We start from the raw sequence: 14,808 nt of genomic DNA, 5'->3' as shown, positions 1-14,808 counted from the left end.
TGATATTTGGAAAGCAACCAATAAGAAGTCTTTATATAACTTACTAAATACGAGACTGAAACTAACAACAGGAACTTACCTAATAATAGATTTGTGTTTCCTCCTCATGTGATGAGAAAAAAGATGATGTAAAAATGATGCTACACAGACTGTACCAATAAGAAATGTAAAAAATCATAGTGAGATTTGCCTTCCACCATTGAAAGTTTTATTTAGAGTTTGACAGTAAAAATACAAGGAATAGAAAGACGAAATAGCATTGTTGTAAAATTTTGGAAAGACTGAGAAGTTTTAACCATATGTATTAGTCATGACTTATCCTGAAAATGAATTAGGATTCACAATAGTTTGTCCTTTTGTTTTGAGAGCTGTGAGGGTACAAAACGAAACATTAAAACAGAGATAATGTTTGTAATTGTTTTTTTTTAATTCTTTGAGGTAATATCCTTTTTGCCTTATGTGATTTTGCTGTAACTTTGTACGTTGTGCAACAACGTTGACTGCAGTGTCTTTCGATGGTACACCATATGCTGAACAAGAATGATCTATGTCAAGTCTAGAACTGATCACTATGGGTAACCCTGTTTTGATTGGTTTAAACAGTACTACACGGGTTTCAAGTGAGTTTGTTGAAAACATCTTGAAGAAACGAGATTAGTTGAATCATCCGTTGTATGCACACTGTGAATAAATAATGATTGTTTTACATTTGTATCACACATCGTGTCCAATCTGTTTATTTCTTAACTTAAAATCAGTATATTTAGTTTAATTTAGTCATCACAACTTATTTTGAAGTTTATCTGTTATATAGTGGACCGACTAATACTCTTTTCTGAAATCAGTACAGCTTGAAAACACCACGAACTAAATCAAATACACAGACGTGTATATATATCGTGTGTGACAGTATGAAACTGAATTGACGTAACCCCGTTTTTTCAAAATGCTATTGACTCTCTATTTAGTTTTCATAACTTCTTTCTTATAAACATGATCATGTTATATTTCTTTTAGTAATCTTGTGAAGGTTATGGCACATGATATTATTCGTTTGCTTATCTTCCTTAGGTCGAAGAAATCGGGGTCTCGTATCTAAAGATTTTATTATTCTGATCATTGCCTTTTATGTGTGATGAGATTCAGCTAATCGCTAAGTAGTTCTCACTCTGTGGTTCCCAGATCAGTTGTGGTAAGTGGGCTTTAGTCAAGTGCATGGAAATATTATAATAATTGTGGAAGGATTTGGTTTTAGTTTATATGCTTGTTTCTCAAGCACAGAATTCTCAATGAGCTATATGTGCTGTACTCACCACGAGTATTGAAACCTAGTTTTTATCGTTAAAGGCGTTCTAGTGACAGTAAATTATAAAGAAGATTCCATTGCGATCCATCAAAATGAAATCAATTGGAACGCGAATCAAAATTTTGAGAATCACTTTTCCAGCTAATACCAAATGCCTGGTAACTGTTCTGCTTTTATTCATCTTTAAAAAGCAGTATTCTAGCAGTTAGGGCACTAGGCACGCATTCTGAGGATCGCAAGTTTGACTCTCCGTCACACCAAATATGTTCGCCCTTTATTACATCAAGGCATTATAATTTTATGTTCAATCCCAGTATTCGTTGGTAAACGAGTAGCCCAAGCGTTGGCCGTGAATGGTTATGACTAGCTTCTAGTGCACGCGTGAGAAGTTTGTTATCATCCCCACTGTTTATATATTGTTGTGTAGAAAACATTAAAAACGTACACCCCTCCATTGACATGGCGGTATCTCTGCACACTCACACCATTAGAAACCCGAGTTTCGATACCTGAGGGAGGGCAGAGTACAGATAGCCCGTTGTGTAGTTTTGTGCTTTATTTCAAACAATTAATCAATCATTAAAAACGTAACAGTACATTACGAGATAATTTTAGTTCATTTAGGATACATTTGATAATAGTGTATTGTGTTCTTTTAGTTACCTCTGAGAATGGTGCAAACAAGTTTTCACGCGGGCATCTTATAAAACAATAATTCATTTATAACGGAATGAAGAGCTTTCACTTTGACCTGATGTGCAGTTGTTGTCACTTGAAATTACATATATCATGTTGTAGATAGCACAACAGAGCTTTCGTGCCAAACTCTCATTGGAAGTAAACAGTTTGCGTATTATTTTAGTTCTATTACTTTGTAATTAGTAAGGTAGTGACAGTATGAGAAAATAGCGACCACTAATTATAAGCCAACTTATCAGAAGTCATAGACAAATGTAATGTGTTTCAAACATTGCGCATGACATTAAACAGTTTGCTATTTAGTGTAGCATAAGACGGTTCTTCAAAATATAAAAATTTTCAGAACATTTCTAAGAACACACTCACTAAACTAGTAAAAAAAAACTATTTACAAGAATTTTACGACCAACTGAAAAAAAGGAAAAAGGTGGAAAAGCGGTAACTTTACGGACTTGGAACGCTAAAATATGGAGTTGGATTCAGGGCAATGGACAAAGCAGTTAGCTTAATGTGGCTCTGTTCTAAAACAAACCCGAACTTTTGGAGTAATTTCATAAAAAAATATGTTTTAAAATTTTAAAATTTAAAACAGTATTTGTATTGCACAATATTTCGGTGAAAATACGCACATACATTGTCACTTTTCAAACGCAATAACTATATTGTTTATATGTAACCTATTCTCCCCCTTAGCGTTTCAATGGAATCATCTAACGAGTTCTCCAATGAATGGGAATAGGCCTTCAGCTAATGTTAGACGACCAATGAAGTTGTAGACTACTCTTCAATTATCACAGCTCGCGCAGGACCTGGTAATAGTGCAGTGTCAGTGAATAAACTGCATGGCCTGGCATTAAGCTTGGAGAAGTCAGATCTATGGTTGAGCTGCCATTAGAAATAGGCGTTCTTCTATATAAAATCAAGAAAAGGTCATAACTATCAGAGATTCAAGTTGGAGTAACTGGGTGGCAGGGAAAATTTTGAATGCCGAAGAAGTAAGTACTATTTTAAAATAAAAACTATAATAATAAATCTATGAAAGTAGAATGATATCACTGATTGATTGGTATGAGTTGGAAGATAATAAAAAAGTATTAAAATATTAAAATTATTTTTCAGTGTCCTAAGTTCCAGCCTCATGTTATGAAGAAAAAAGTTGACAAACAAGAGATGTTATTAATTAATTTTCTAGGCAACGTACCAGTGATTATGACCAAGTTCAAAGTTTTATTTTATAAAAACAAGCAGTTGTAGCTTATTATGAAGAGAATTCTCATAATTAGAAATCAAAAATAAAATTGAATACATATTAAATTTTGAATAAATAAAAGCTCTAATTAGAAAGTTTTTTCTTGCTATTTATCTACATTTTATCACGTTCAGAAATGATTTGTTAATTAAACACATAGTTTATTGATTCATTGTGTGAATTTTGTTATTTTGTTTTAGAACTGTTGAATTTCCTGTAGAATTTTAGAAATAATCGATAAATTTGATAATTTTTGAATAACACTATTAAGGTATTCGGTTTTAAATATTTTAATTTTATTAATTTATGATAACTTGTTGTTTAAACGGAAGGTCTTTTGAAGTCGAGCTATTACATTTTCTATCGTTTTTTTCGCTATATTTCATAATACTAATATAAAATGTCCTTGTCATATTGTGGGGTTCAAAGACCCCTCATGATTTACAAAGGCCCCAATGTACCGATCAAGCTCTTCGGTTACGCCCACTATTACTGTAGTTACCCAAAGAGGGATCGTACCTGAAGAAAAATATAATATTGTGCAGGGTACTTGCACATGCGCATTACGTTTGGTTCTGGTAGCTTTTAAGTGCAATTATGAACAACGTCTCAAACATGGTGCCCAGGGACACCAAAGAATGTCAAGAATAGAAAATCCGATGCTTCATTCGGGTTCAGGGATTCTTAAAACCTTTTTTTTTTTTTGCTAAATGACCTTTCTGAAGCATTTTAGCCCTTTTTATATTCATTTGAGAGGGGTCTGCGCCATGTAGGTAAGAACACTCGAGTGTTCTAAGCCATCTCGAGTCTACCTTCTATCTCCAGAATTGAGGACATACTTGTGGACATATATACAAAGCGAAAGGCTGAATTTTTGAGAAATAAATATGTCCACTATTAAATAACTTGGTCATACCAATGTCTCATTATTGGAAATATGTTGTTTTGTTTTTAACGTGTAGCGTAGCGTTTCTTACAGCTGTAATAGGGGTGTATAAATTATTTTATCATTTCAGACTGTAAAAATATTATCTGTTAATGATTTGTTTCCAGGCCTGCCGCCAGGTGATACTGAACATGAGGATATTGTTTTTGTAACACACACTCACATACGCATGTTATATAGGGAAAGGAACACATTATATTAAAACGGTTTTCATCATGTAAACCAACAAGTCACGATATACAGCATGTATCAGAATTCAATTCTGATGCTATTTGGCTTTAAGTGGATGGTGTAATACGACCGAAGACTGATCACTTTTTGGAAAGGTTTGTACCTCTTACGAATCAAGATATTCAGACACTCGGGCCATAAAAATGGACTTCGATTGCTGGTTTAGAATTCCCAAGACAGGGATACGTTCCTTCTATTTAATATTACTGGGGAAAACAAAAAAAATCTGGATCAACGTATTGAACCATAACGCTTAGAGACTTCAACACATCCTACCCCAGCTGTAGTAACCATAATTCGGCATGTTGTAACAAGCGAGAATCTACGAGCAAAAGGATCAGTGGAAAAGCCACAGCGCCTGCGTGATACAGATGTCTTTTTGATAAAGCAGCAGGAGTTATATGTGCATGTGTCGTTCCATTAAATGTCCGTTAAGACTTTGCATGCCTCAAACAGCTGGGGAAGGAAACTAGTTTGCTATTATATACCATAACAAGATGCGCCAGCCAAGCAGCTTATAAATTTCTTCTTATAATTCTTATAAATTGCGAGCAGTGGAAAGAAGAGCTGGAAAACCGTTGTCCTCATGCATTGAATAACTTGGCAACCTTACGAAGAAAACTTTTTGCAATTACCATTACATTGTAATGCTTTTGTCAAGATCAAGCATAAACAGAATCGGTGACAGTCTGTAACGACGTAGTGAGGCTCAAAGATGTTTTGAAAGTAACTCTCTCAACCTCTGTGTTCCTTCAAAGTTTATTAGTTTTAGATTATATAATTTTACTTTAAGTATTTACTCTGAAGCTTATTATTATATGATGTGTTTTATTACACGAAAAATGCTTCGTTTACATTTAACAAATAACAAGCTTGTAATAAAACCGTGTTAATATTATATATGTACATTCACCACTACATCAATGTAAAATGTAGTCCATGGCAGATTTATTTAAGTAAATATTGAACATAATCCAGTTTTAGGTTCCAAGTTAGATTCTCAGATTACTATACGTAAAACACTTCCATAAATATTCCACTTCGATTTTTCTCTATGACAGATAATTCATTTTCTTCTTTTATACGAATTAAACTAGGTGTGTGGTTGAAAGGTAACTATTTGCTTGTAAATTAATTGCTAACTGTAGGGGGAACTTAACTTTAGAAGTCAGCCAAATGTAAGTGAAATTAAAGTCGGTTGTCACAGTTGTAGGAGGCAAATTAAAAAATGGGTGAGGGCAAGTTTTATTTAACCGAACGAAGACGCACCCATTACAGTCTGGATCAAGTGCTCCTTGCCTTAGAACCGTGAAGCTCAAAGGTTCTCGATTAAATTTTGTGCATTCTCTTGCTTTTTGAGAGTAATTTTAGTTATTTTTTACAGGGACAGCTTGAGAAGTCTCCCCTCCTACATCACTGTATCAAGCCCACCTCTGTCTTTTGTGATAAAAAAAATAAGCAAACTCTATACATCAGAACTGCAAAATATGTTAATTCGAATACCAATGACTAATCAACTTCACATAGTTTTTAATGATGTTTTAGTTTGCTTCTTTGTGAATTTTGCGCAAAACTACACGAGAGCTATCTGCACTAGCCGTCCCTAATTTTGCAGTGTAAGACTAGAGGGAAGTAGTCTTCACCACCCACCGCCAACTCTTGGGCTGCACTTTTACCAACGAATAGTGGGATTAACCGTATCATTATAACGCCCTCTAGCTGAAAGGGCAAGCATGTTTTGTGTGACGGGGATTCGAATCCGCGACCCTTAGATTACGAGTCAAGTGCCTAAAACCACCTGGCCATGACGGGCCGACAACGCGCCAAGAGACGGAAGATTATTATAATTGGACAGCTACAGTCAGTGTGTTATAGGCCTTGAAAGCTGTAACTGTGATTAACGCCTACTAAACAGAAAATTACAAAATTGGACCAGAAACGTTTATAGTTTTACAAAATTACAAACCGTTCAACTTCAATAAATTTCTTCTGATGTTAGAATTTCTACGAGGACGTTAAATGTCTTCATCGCGAGAAAAATCAGCTTGTAACCGTTGCAAGACCAACGAAGCTAAAACATGCTCGCCCTCCCAGCCATAGGGGCATATATTGTGACGATCAATCCCACTATTCGTTGGTAAAAGAGTAGCCCAAGAGTTGGCGGTGGGTGGTGATGACTAGCTGCCTTCCCTCTAGTCTTACACTGCTAAATTAGGGACGGCTAGCACAGATAGCTCTCGAGTAGCTTTGTGCGAAATTCCAAAACAAACAAACATTTAATCAACTTCTATAAATTAAAACTACAATTTCTGATTGTTTGAAATTGTAATACATAACATATGTAGCATAATAAATCGGAGACTTGTCCGAAATAAATTATAGTACTTTACATAATAAATTGGGAGTTCGTGTCTCAGATCTAAATCAGAGACAAAATTCGAAGTAAATTCAAATACTTCTACTTGCATTTATCAGTATCAACAAGATGTTATGTCTGATTATCAAGTTTTCTTGAAGCACCCTCCTTTGAACAACTAGAATAATATAACAAAGTGAATTGTTTGAAACTGATAAAATATTAGAATTAGAGGTTAAAAAAATCAATGAGAAAAGACGAATTAAATAAGTGTACTGTTGACATTAGTCGATAATGATTTGTTTTCTGAGGAAGCGTTATGGGAATACTCTAGTGTCTCCACAGTTGAGTAACAGATAAGTTAGAAATCCAGTTAAAACTCAAACACATCGAGGTTGAACAAACCTGCATGAAAGTCCAGGAGAAAGAAGCCCGTATCGAAGCCGAGAAAGAAATTAGACTGAAAGGAATGGAAATTAACTAAACTTCGATCGACCAAAACAAAATGACAAGTTTGAATTCAATCGATATATTAAAGTACCACCATTTAATGAAAATAAAGTTGATAAATATTTCTAGCATTTTTAAAAACTTGCCCAAACCATGGAATGGTCCACCGAAAATGATCAATATTATTACAGAGCATATGAATTTCTACCGGAGGCTTATAGCCAAAAGTTTTGAGACTATCGCCCACGAAATCGCCCAAAAAGACGTTTATTTTGATCGATGGTTAATTCTAGGCATATTGAAAAAGGTTTCAACAAACTAACAATTATGTTTAATTAATGAATTTAAACGTTGTACAAGTGACAACTTTAAAACTAATTTGGATGAAAAGAGAGTTAACACTACAAGATGCAGCTGCTCTTTTTTCATAAAAAAAAAAGAAATTCCTGTCAGCTCAGCAAAAAAATTGTGCCTTTCCAATCCACCAAAGTTTAGGATTCTTCCAAAACTCCAGCTACTCTAGTTCGAAATTTTCTGACAGTCAGGAAAAAACTTCATCAAAATAATCAACACCTGTATGGCATTTCTGTAAAAAAAAACCTTGTAATGTTATGTCAGACTGTTGGAGTTTGTAAAAGAAAAAGGAAAGGAGACAACACCCGGTGAATTTGTGTCCACGTACGGAAGTAGTTTCACCAGATCACCCAATGTTGTTGATTTGGCCTCTGATAAGAAGGCTGATGTAGTTTGGGAGGAATTCAGACCTTTTGTCTGTTAGTTCTGCGTCTTTGATGTATGACACTGCTAACCTCATATCCATACGAGTTTTACGAGATACTGTGGCAGCTCAATCACTGTTGTTATAAGATATACTGCCGTTAGATTCGAGTTCTGCCACTGGTAAGTCTGTTATTGCTCAGGATATTGAGGGTGGTTTTGCTAATGTTCCCTTCATAACATCAAAGTTAGTTTTGAGACTAGTTGTCGTTGGAGTAAGACCTACTCTGCTGTTTAAAAGAATATCATTATTACTGAGAAACAATTTAGCTACGGGAAACGTTATTGCAGAACCCAATTTTGAACATTACAAACCGTTCAATTTCAGTAAATTAGCTTCGGACGTTAGTATTTCTACGATTACATTAAATATAATCATCGCCAGAAAAAGTCAGCTTGTAAGTGGTACAAGGCCAGCCAAGCTATCTGGCTTAAGCGAGGTCTGACAGTTTCAACTCAGAATTAATTTGCTCGTCATGGACCTGGATCGTTGATAAAATATTTATACCTAGATCGAATTTATAAAACTCGGTGTTGTCTGTAAGTTTATAAAACTCTTGTATATAAATCATCATTTGTAATAACTATTAGTAATAAGTTATTATAAATTGTATTGTTTTTTTCTGTTTCTATACTGAAATATATTGATGTGAAAAAATAAAACTATTTATCAATCCTATTGACAAATACCCTAAATCTAATAAATATTAACATTTAATTAACTTCTAAATTAAAATTACAATTTCCGGGTATTTTATTTGAAACAGTAATACATTAAAATACGTAACATAATAAATCAGAAACTAGTGTGAAATAAATTAATACGCAACAAATTTATTCCATCTTGTGTTGTTCTTTTAATATTATGTACTAGTACATTTCGGTGATCTATAGTGACTCGGTTCATATCCATCAACATTTTTGGAGTTTTCTACTTTGAGATAGATATTGTGTAACAATATAATTTGTAATTTTGAATTTGAAAATTTGTTTATAATTATAGATATTTATATACCTATCTCGCTAAATAACTAATGCCTGCCGAATTGAGTATTTCGGTTTTTGAATGTTACATTAGTAGGTCAGAAATAGTGTAGTGGTAAGCGTGTCGAGATTCATATCGGCAGGTCAAAGATTGTGCTACAATGGAGCTGAACATATTCCTCACTTTCAGCTATGTATGTGTCATAAAAATGGCAGTCAGTACTCAAGTACTCTTTCTCGGTTCCAGGAGCCGAACGAAACCTCGTTAACAGCAGATTCTGCCGACTGTTAATAGTTTAAAATTGAGGAGAGCTATATCTGAACCCAAGGAGTTTTGGAGATGGCCTATTAGTCCAGTGACACGTAAGGTACCGTAAAGATTAAAAATACGAACACCTCTTATGTCATTTTCTTCGATTATGTACCACTAATATACATAGTGGAGTTCGTTTTAGTAAAACTTTTCAATATACAAATCACCAAGTCACATAACAACAACAGTCGATATAAAGTTGTAGAACGGCATGTGTGATAATTACATACCGACTTCGTTTGGCGGCGCTTAGGTAGTGTGATCTTATCTAAAATTGATCACATTTAGGAAGGGTGTGTAAGAGTTGTCTACAACGCAAAATATTCAGTAATAAAAAATGTGTTCAAATCGAAGAAAGTTCAAATTTCAAAAAAGGGAATATATCTTGTATTAAAAAGGAATGTGGATCAATGTGTAGAGGACAAGATTATCCAGAGAGGGACGTGCAACAAATTGTTACCCACTGTTTTAAGCAAAGTGCGGATTCTTATCATGGAAGAGAATCCATGAACACAAAACTGAGGCAAACACCATACATATACCCTAAGTAACAGTACCCAACATAATAAATAAAGCTCAACTTCTAGCAAAGCGTCACAACTCGCATGTACACGCCTTGCTTCTATGAAATATCTGTTCAACTGTCGTATATTTCAAACAGTTAGAGAACGAAACAGGTGTTCGTGTTATTTCATAAAACGTTATTCTATTGAAGTGGCTGGTCGCAGCGCTTGAGTATTTCTGTACGAATGGACTGTTCAAACTGACGTCAAAAAATTCGTGTACACCAGATGGATTACGGAAAGCATGTAAAAGTGGCGTACTTTGGAGCGACAGCAGTTGTTTCTTTTTGCAATATAAACTACACTGCAGGACTATTGTGAAGGTATGAATAGTAACAACGTGATGAGGCTCCCAGATTGTTTCCATATGATGTAATATTTGTTTTAGAACAAAAACACATTTGGCTGTCTGTTGTGCCCATGGTGGGAAATTGAGCCCGGGATTTTAGTATTTTACGTTCATAGTTTTATCGCGTTCCCTTATGTAGGGAACATAAAACGTTTGTTTGTTTGTTTTGGAATTTCGCACAAAGCTACTCGAGGGCTATCTGTGCTAGCCGTCCCTAATTTAGCAGTGTAAGACAAGAGGGAAGGCAGCTAGTCATCACCACCCACCGCCAACTCTTGGCTACTCTTTTTACCAACGAAAAGTGGGATTGACCATCACATTATAACGCCCCCACGGCTGGGAGGGCGAGCATGTTTGGCGCGACTCGGGCGCGAACCCGCGACCCTCAGATTACGAAGCGCACACCTTAACGCGCTAGGCCATGCCAGGCCCCCAACATAAAACGTACTCAACGTGTGTGTGTGTGTGTGTGTGTGTGTGTGTGTGTGTGTGTGTGTGTGGTTATAATAGAAATATTTAAGTCAGTACTTCTGTAAGATTAATAACTTCATAGTGCAAACTTCCTTTGGCCTTGACGAGTTAAAACTGATGAAAATTAGTCGGAACAGCGTAAATTGAACAATATATAAATATAAAGAGTTAATTTAAGTGTCAGGTCTTTGTGGAAGAAGTTTAGTAGTATAACTTAATTTTTTTCTCTGTAAATTACTGATAATGTATATACAGAAAGACTTAAGGTATCATTTATATTTTTCATTTCAGTATACTTCTAATATTTAAAAATCACTCTTCAGTTCAACCTTTGCACGAAAGGACCTGTTAGAACGTTATAATTACAGCTAACCTCTAGGCCAAGTTCTTGAAATTGAATTTATAAGTTAATTTTAGAGAACTGTTGCCGCCGCGGTACACTTTTAGGTCATTGCTGTATCTTTTGGTGTAGTATATTTTAACGGAAAAGTTTAAGTCTCCATACTACTGAAGATCGAACGATTTCTTTTTTACTATTAACATCGATTTCTTCTTGTCGTATGCCTTGGATATTTGTTTTTATTTTCTATCATAAACAGCAATTGAGGCTTCACATTGGCTTCAGAACACCGCTTAAACTGTTATTATATATATATGGAAGAGGAAAACTTACAAATTTGCAGCAGGTGTGTTTTGAACGTATTTTACTTAAGCAGTTTTTGAAACGTGGCCAATTCGTTGTTGCTTGTCATGAGAATGCTATCCATAAATGTGAAACTGCACTAACCTCTAACTTTCTTCGTGGCTTACTATTGATGGCAAGTAGCCAAAGTTTGACAGACGCTGACGACAGAGGCAAGGAGCGCAAGTGACACGCTCCTAATATGAGCTGAATTTCTTCTTTTTTTCAGATAAGTCATTGGTTTTTTATATTAATGTGCCTTTAACAAACATTAATACACACGCACAGCATATGTGCATACACAACCGAAAAAAAAGCTCATACCCAAACGATAAGCAGAAAACAGATCTCGTATTCCAGTCAGCACTTTACCGAGAGAACAGTAGTTTCTTCCTAGCCAAACACTAGATAGCAGGCGTATATAAATAGCTCTAGACAGCCCTTGCAATAAAGAAGTTGATGTAACTGTTATGAAAAATGAATAAATATTTCAGACACTTTATTGAAACAATGTTTACTCTTTCCAAAGTATGGTGTTTATTTGATACTGATTTTGCCCGTCCTAATTCCTTTTAAAGAATTTTTTAAGGGATGCAAAAAGCAAAACTTTCTCAAAATAATGTATAATAATGCTACTGTCTTTGAAGATAGTTCTTGCTTGTAATGCATGTGATTGAGCAAATTGAAGAAAGATAGTTGTAAGATAGAATAATCACTCATAATCAGTAAGGCCGGATTAAAGCTTAACTAAGAGGTCCCCTTGACACAGAACCTCCATGTGCATTACATTTACAGTCATAGGTTGAGGCCTCCTAATTAGTGTGAGGCACTGGTCTTCCATCTGGTAAGCCCATGCCTTAATCCAGAATTGGTGATCAGTGTTCTCTCTAAACTGAGCGGCCGCACAACCACAAATCAAGTTCATTATTTTAGCCCGCGAACATCTTTAGTAAGAAGTCTCAACACGTTGATGGCTTTCATAACCGTGCAAATCAATAGACCTAAAATCCAAATATCCAATTGAAATTAGCTTAATGATCCAACAGGGTCAATGGTAGACCATTCTCTATATCTATTCTCCTTAAAAAAAAAAAAAACGAGTAGCGCACATGTGCACAATGTCTTGATACTGATGCACATGAAAAAATTCATTCCGCATATGAATTGAAAAGAATTTGAAGGAACATTACTCTTGTTTAACCCTTTCCCACAGTACATGTGACAGAGTAGGCTGGTTTCATTGTCTTTTGATGAAATTTACAATATACACTCGGAAATATTTGGATTGTACTTTTGCTCCGGTGTGTGTGAGGGGAGGTATAGGGATGCAATTAACCTCACTCACCCTTCCTAGCCCAGGTTTTGGTATTGGTTTTTCTCCGGTGTCTGTGTGTGTTGTGTGTGCAAGGTAACTTTAATAAAATGTTTCATCTGATTTTGATTAAACCTCCTATGGAAGTTGAGTGCCAAATAGTTGACTCGTGAGTGAACATGAAAGGTCAAAATTATATTGAAAGTCAAACACTTTAGTTGTAATGGAAGCCAAATTTTGAAAACAATTAAATCTCGAAAATAATTTGAGATAGATAAGAGAAATCGGTTCCTTGATCTACATTTCGTAGGGTGCGGAATTTAGTTTGGTTATTGCAAAATTTGAAAACCCTGCTGGTCGATATTTGCAAACTCTGTGTATCTTTCTTGTTTTCATCTTTCCGAAACCTGCTGTTAAAGCTGTCACTGATACTCTACTAAGAATACTAAATAAAAAGTCATATTTATTATTATTTAAACTCATTAAACCAGCAATACTTAGTTGAGCCCAAATAGAATAAATCTTTACTATTGGTCTATATAATTGCTGTTTAGAAAAAATTTGCAATAATTGCTCAAACTAAAGAAATTAATTTTCATAAATAAGATTCAAAGGTGTGGCAAACTTCAGAACACGAGATAACACTTTCTTTTCTGTTTTATCGAATGTATAATTTGAAAAACTAAACTTCATCTGCACGATTTATAAATGTATTTCAAATTTGTTTTCTTAATTGATGTAATTCATCCATTTGTTTTTCCTACATATAGATTATAACATTGTTTTGAGTTAAAATCAAGTTTCTTAAACTTTCATAAGAAATTTGTTTACTTACATTTTTGGAAGTCTTTCCATATTGATGTTTCATAGTCGTTAAACTTCAATTTTTGTTTAATTACAAAATTTTTTTAACCTTCCTTTAAATTTTTTATTAATAAAACAGAAAAAAACAGTATGCAAATTAAATAAACTGTTCTGTTTAACAGGTTAATGACGTTCCATACTGTAGCAAATTTGTTATTTCATGTTGTATTAACTGGAAGTCAGATTTTATTTTCTGAGGGGTATATATAAAAGAAAAGCCTTAAAAGACACATATATACCATTAACTTTTGATGTATTTTGTTACACTTCTATGTCACTAGAAGGCTTAGGAAAATTTACTCAAATTAAAATGTAGCGCATCTACCAAAGACGAAATTGTATCTGTGACGTACAGTGTGAGACAATTCATGTCAACATGAGAATGTTTCGTTAAACTTCACGAAGAAGAAGTAAAAAGAAATCTGAAGCTTTTATTATAGCACTATTTGTTGACTAAATCAGTCTATCCGTATTGAGCAAATGAACGATGACCTTGCGAAAATAAATTACTGTAATACATGCAGGAACGTCGTCAGGAATGTCTATCTTCTCCTTCTCGATATTTTATAGTTCTGTGCTTTATAGCGTGGTTGCGATTGTAAAAACGGACGACTTCCAGATCACCAGCTGGTGAAAACGTCTGGTCTGTTACCTTAACTTATATGGTTCAATTGCAAAGAGAACCTGACTAACAGGAGATTTTAAGGATCTATACTGTGAAGCATTGCTGAGTTATCTGAGAATGAAATAGAGAATAGACACAAATGAATAGTATTTATTATTTTGACCGCAGATACAATGTCTTACTTGCTTAGACGCTGAACTACCACTTCGCTTCCACAACACCATTAGTTGACTGTTTTCGATTGATTCATTCATTCTATGGCAGGGGTTAATTTGAAGAGAGAGGAGCCAGGAGACTTTTCTGTTTTGCTGGCCTGTCCTAAAAAGTGAGCAGGTGACTCCGTAGAAAGAGATCAGGGCTGTTTAAATTTTGAAAAGAGATTAAAATGGAATTTTGGATACCGGGTAGGCACCTTTTCAGGGATGAATTTGAAATTTGGCTGGGGGGGGGAGAGAATGGGAGATCTCCGAGAAAACCCACTTTCACAGCCAGGTTTGTTTGTTTCTGAATTTCATGTAAAGCTACAAAAGCACTATCTGCAATGTTACAGCCAGGACGCTGAAAAAATATCCTGGCCAGCCCGGAAAAAAAAGCTAGGCTCGATTGACCTGGTTCATCGGCGAACATTTGA

General features: G+C 34.9%; 1 protein-coding gene across 2 annotated transcripts in view; it reads left to right on the top strand.

Annotated features, from left to right (window-relative positions):
• Positions 1-2,759: 2,759 nt before the first annotated feature.
• Positions 2,760-14,808, top strand: part of LOC143252843 (extracellular sulfatase Sulf-1-like) — a 104,264-nt gene continuing 92,215 nt past the window's right edge. For both annotated transcript variants that reach the window (XM_076505607.1, XM_076505610.1), the window contains exon 1: positions 2,760-3,000. The gene's annotated coding sequence lies outside the window, so the exon portion shown is untranslated. The remainder of the gene's footprint in view (positions 3,001-14,808) is intronic.

This window comes from Tachypleus tridentatus, chromosome 6 (genome assembly GCF_004210375.1).
Source record: "Tachypleus tridentatus isolate NWPU-2018 chromosome 6, ASM421037v1, whole genome shotgun sequence".
Taxonomy (NCBI): Eukaryota; Metazoa; Arthropoda; class Merostomata; order Xiphosura; family Limulidae; genus Tachypleus; species Tachypleus tridentatus.
The sequence above is the reverse complement of the archived record's forward strand: the minus strand, read 5'-3'. Positions and strand labels throughout refer to the sequence as shown.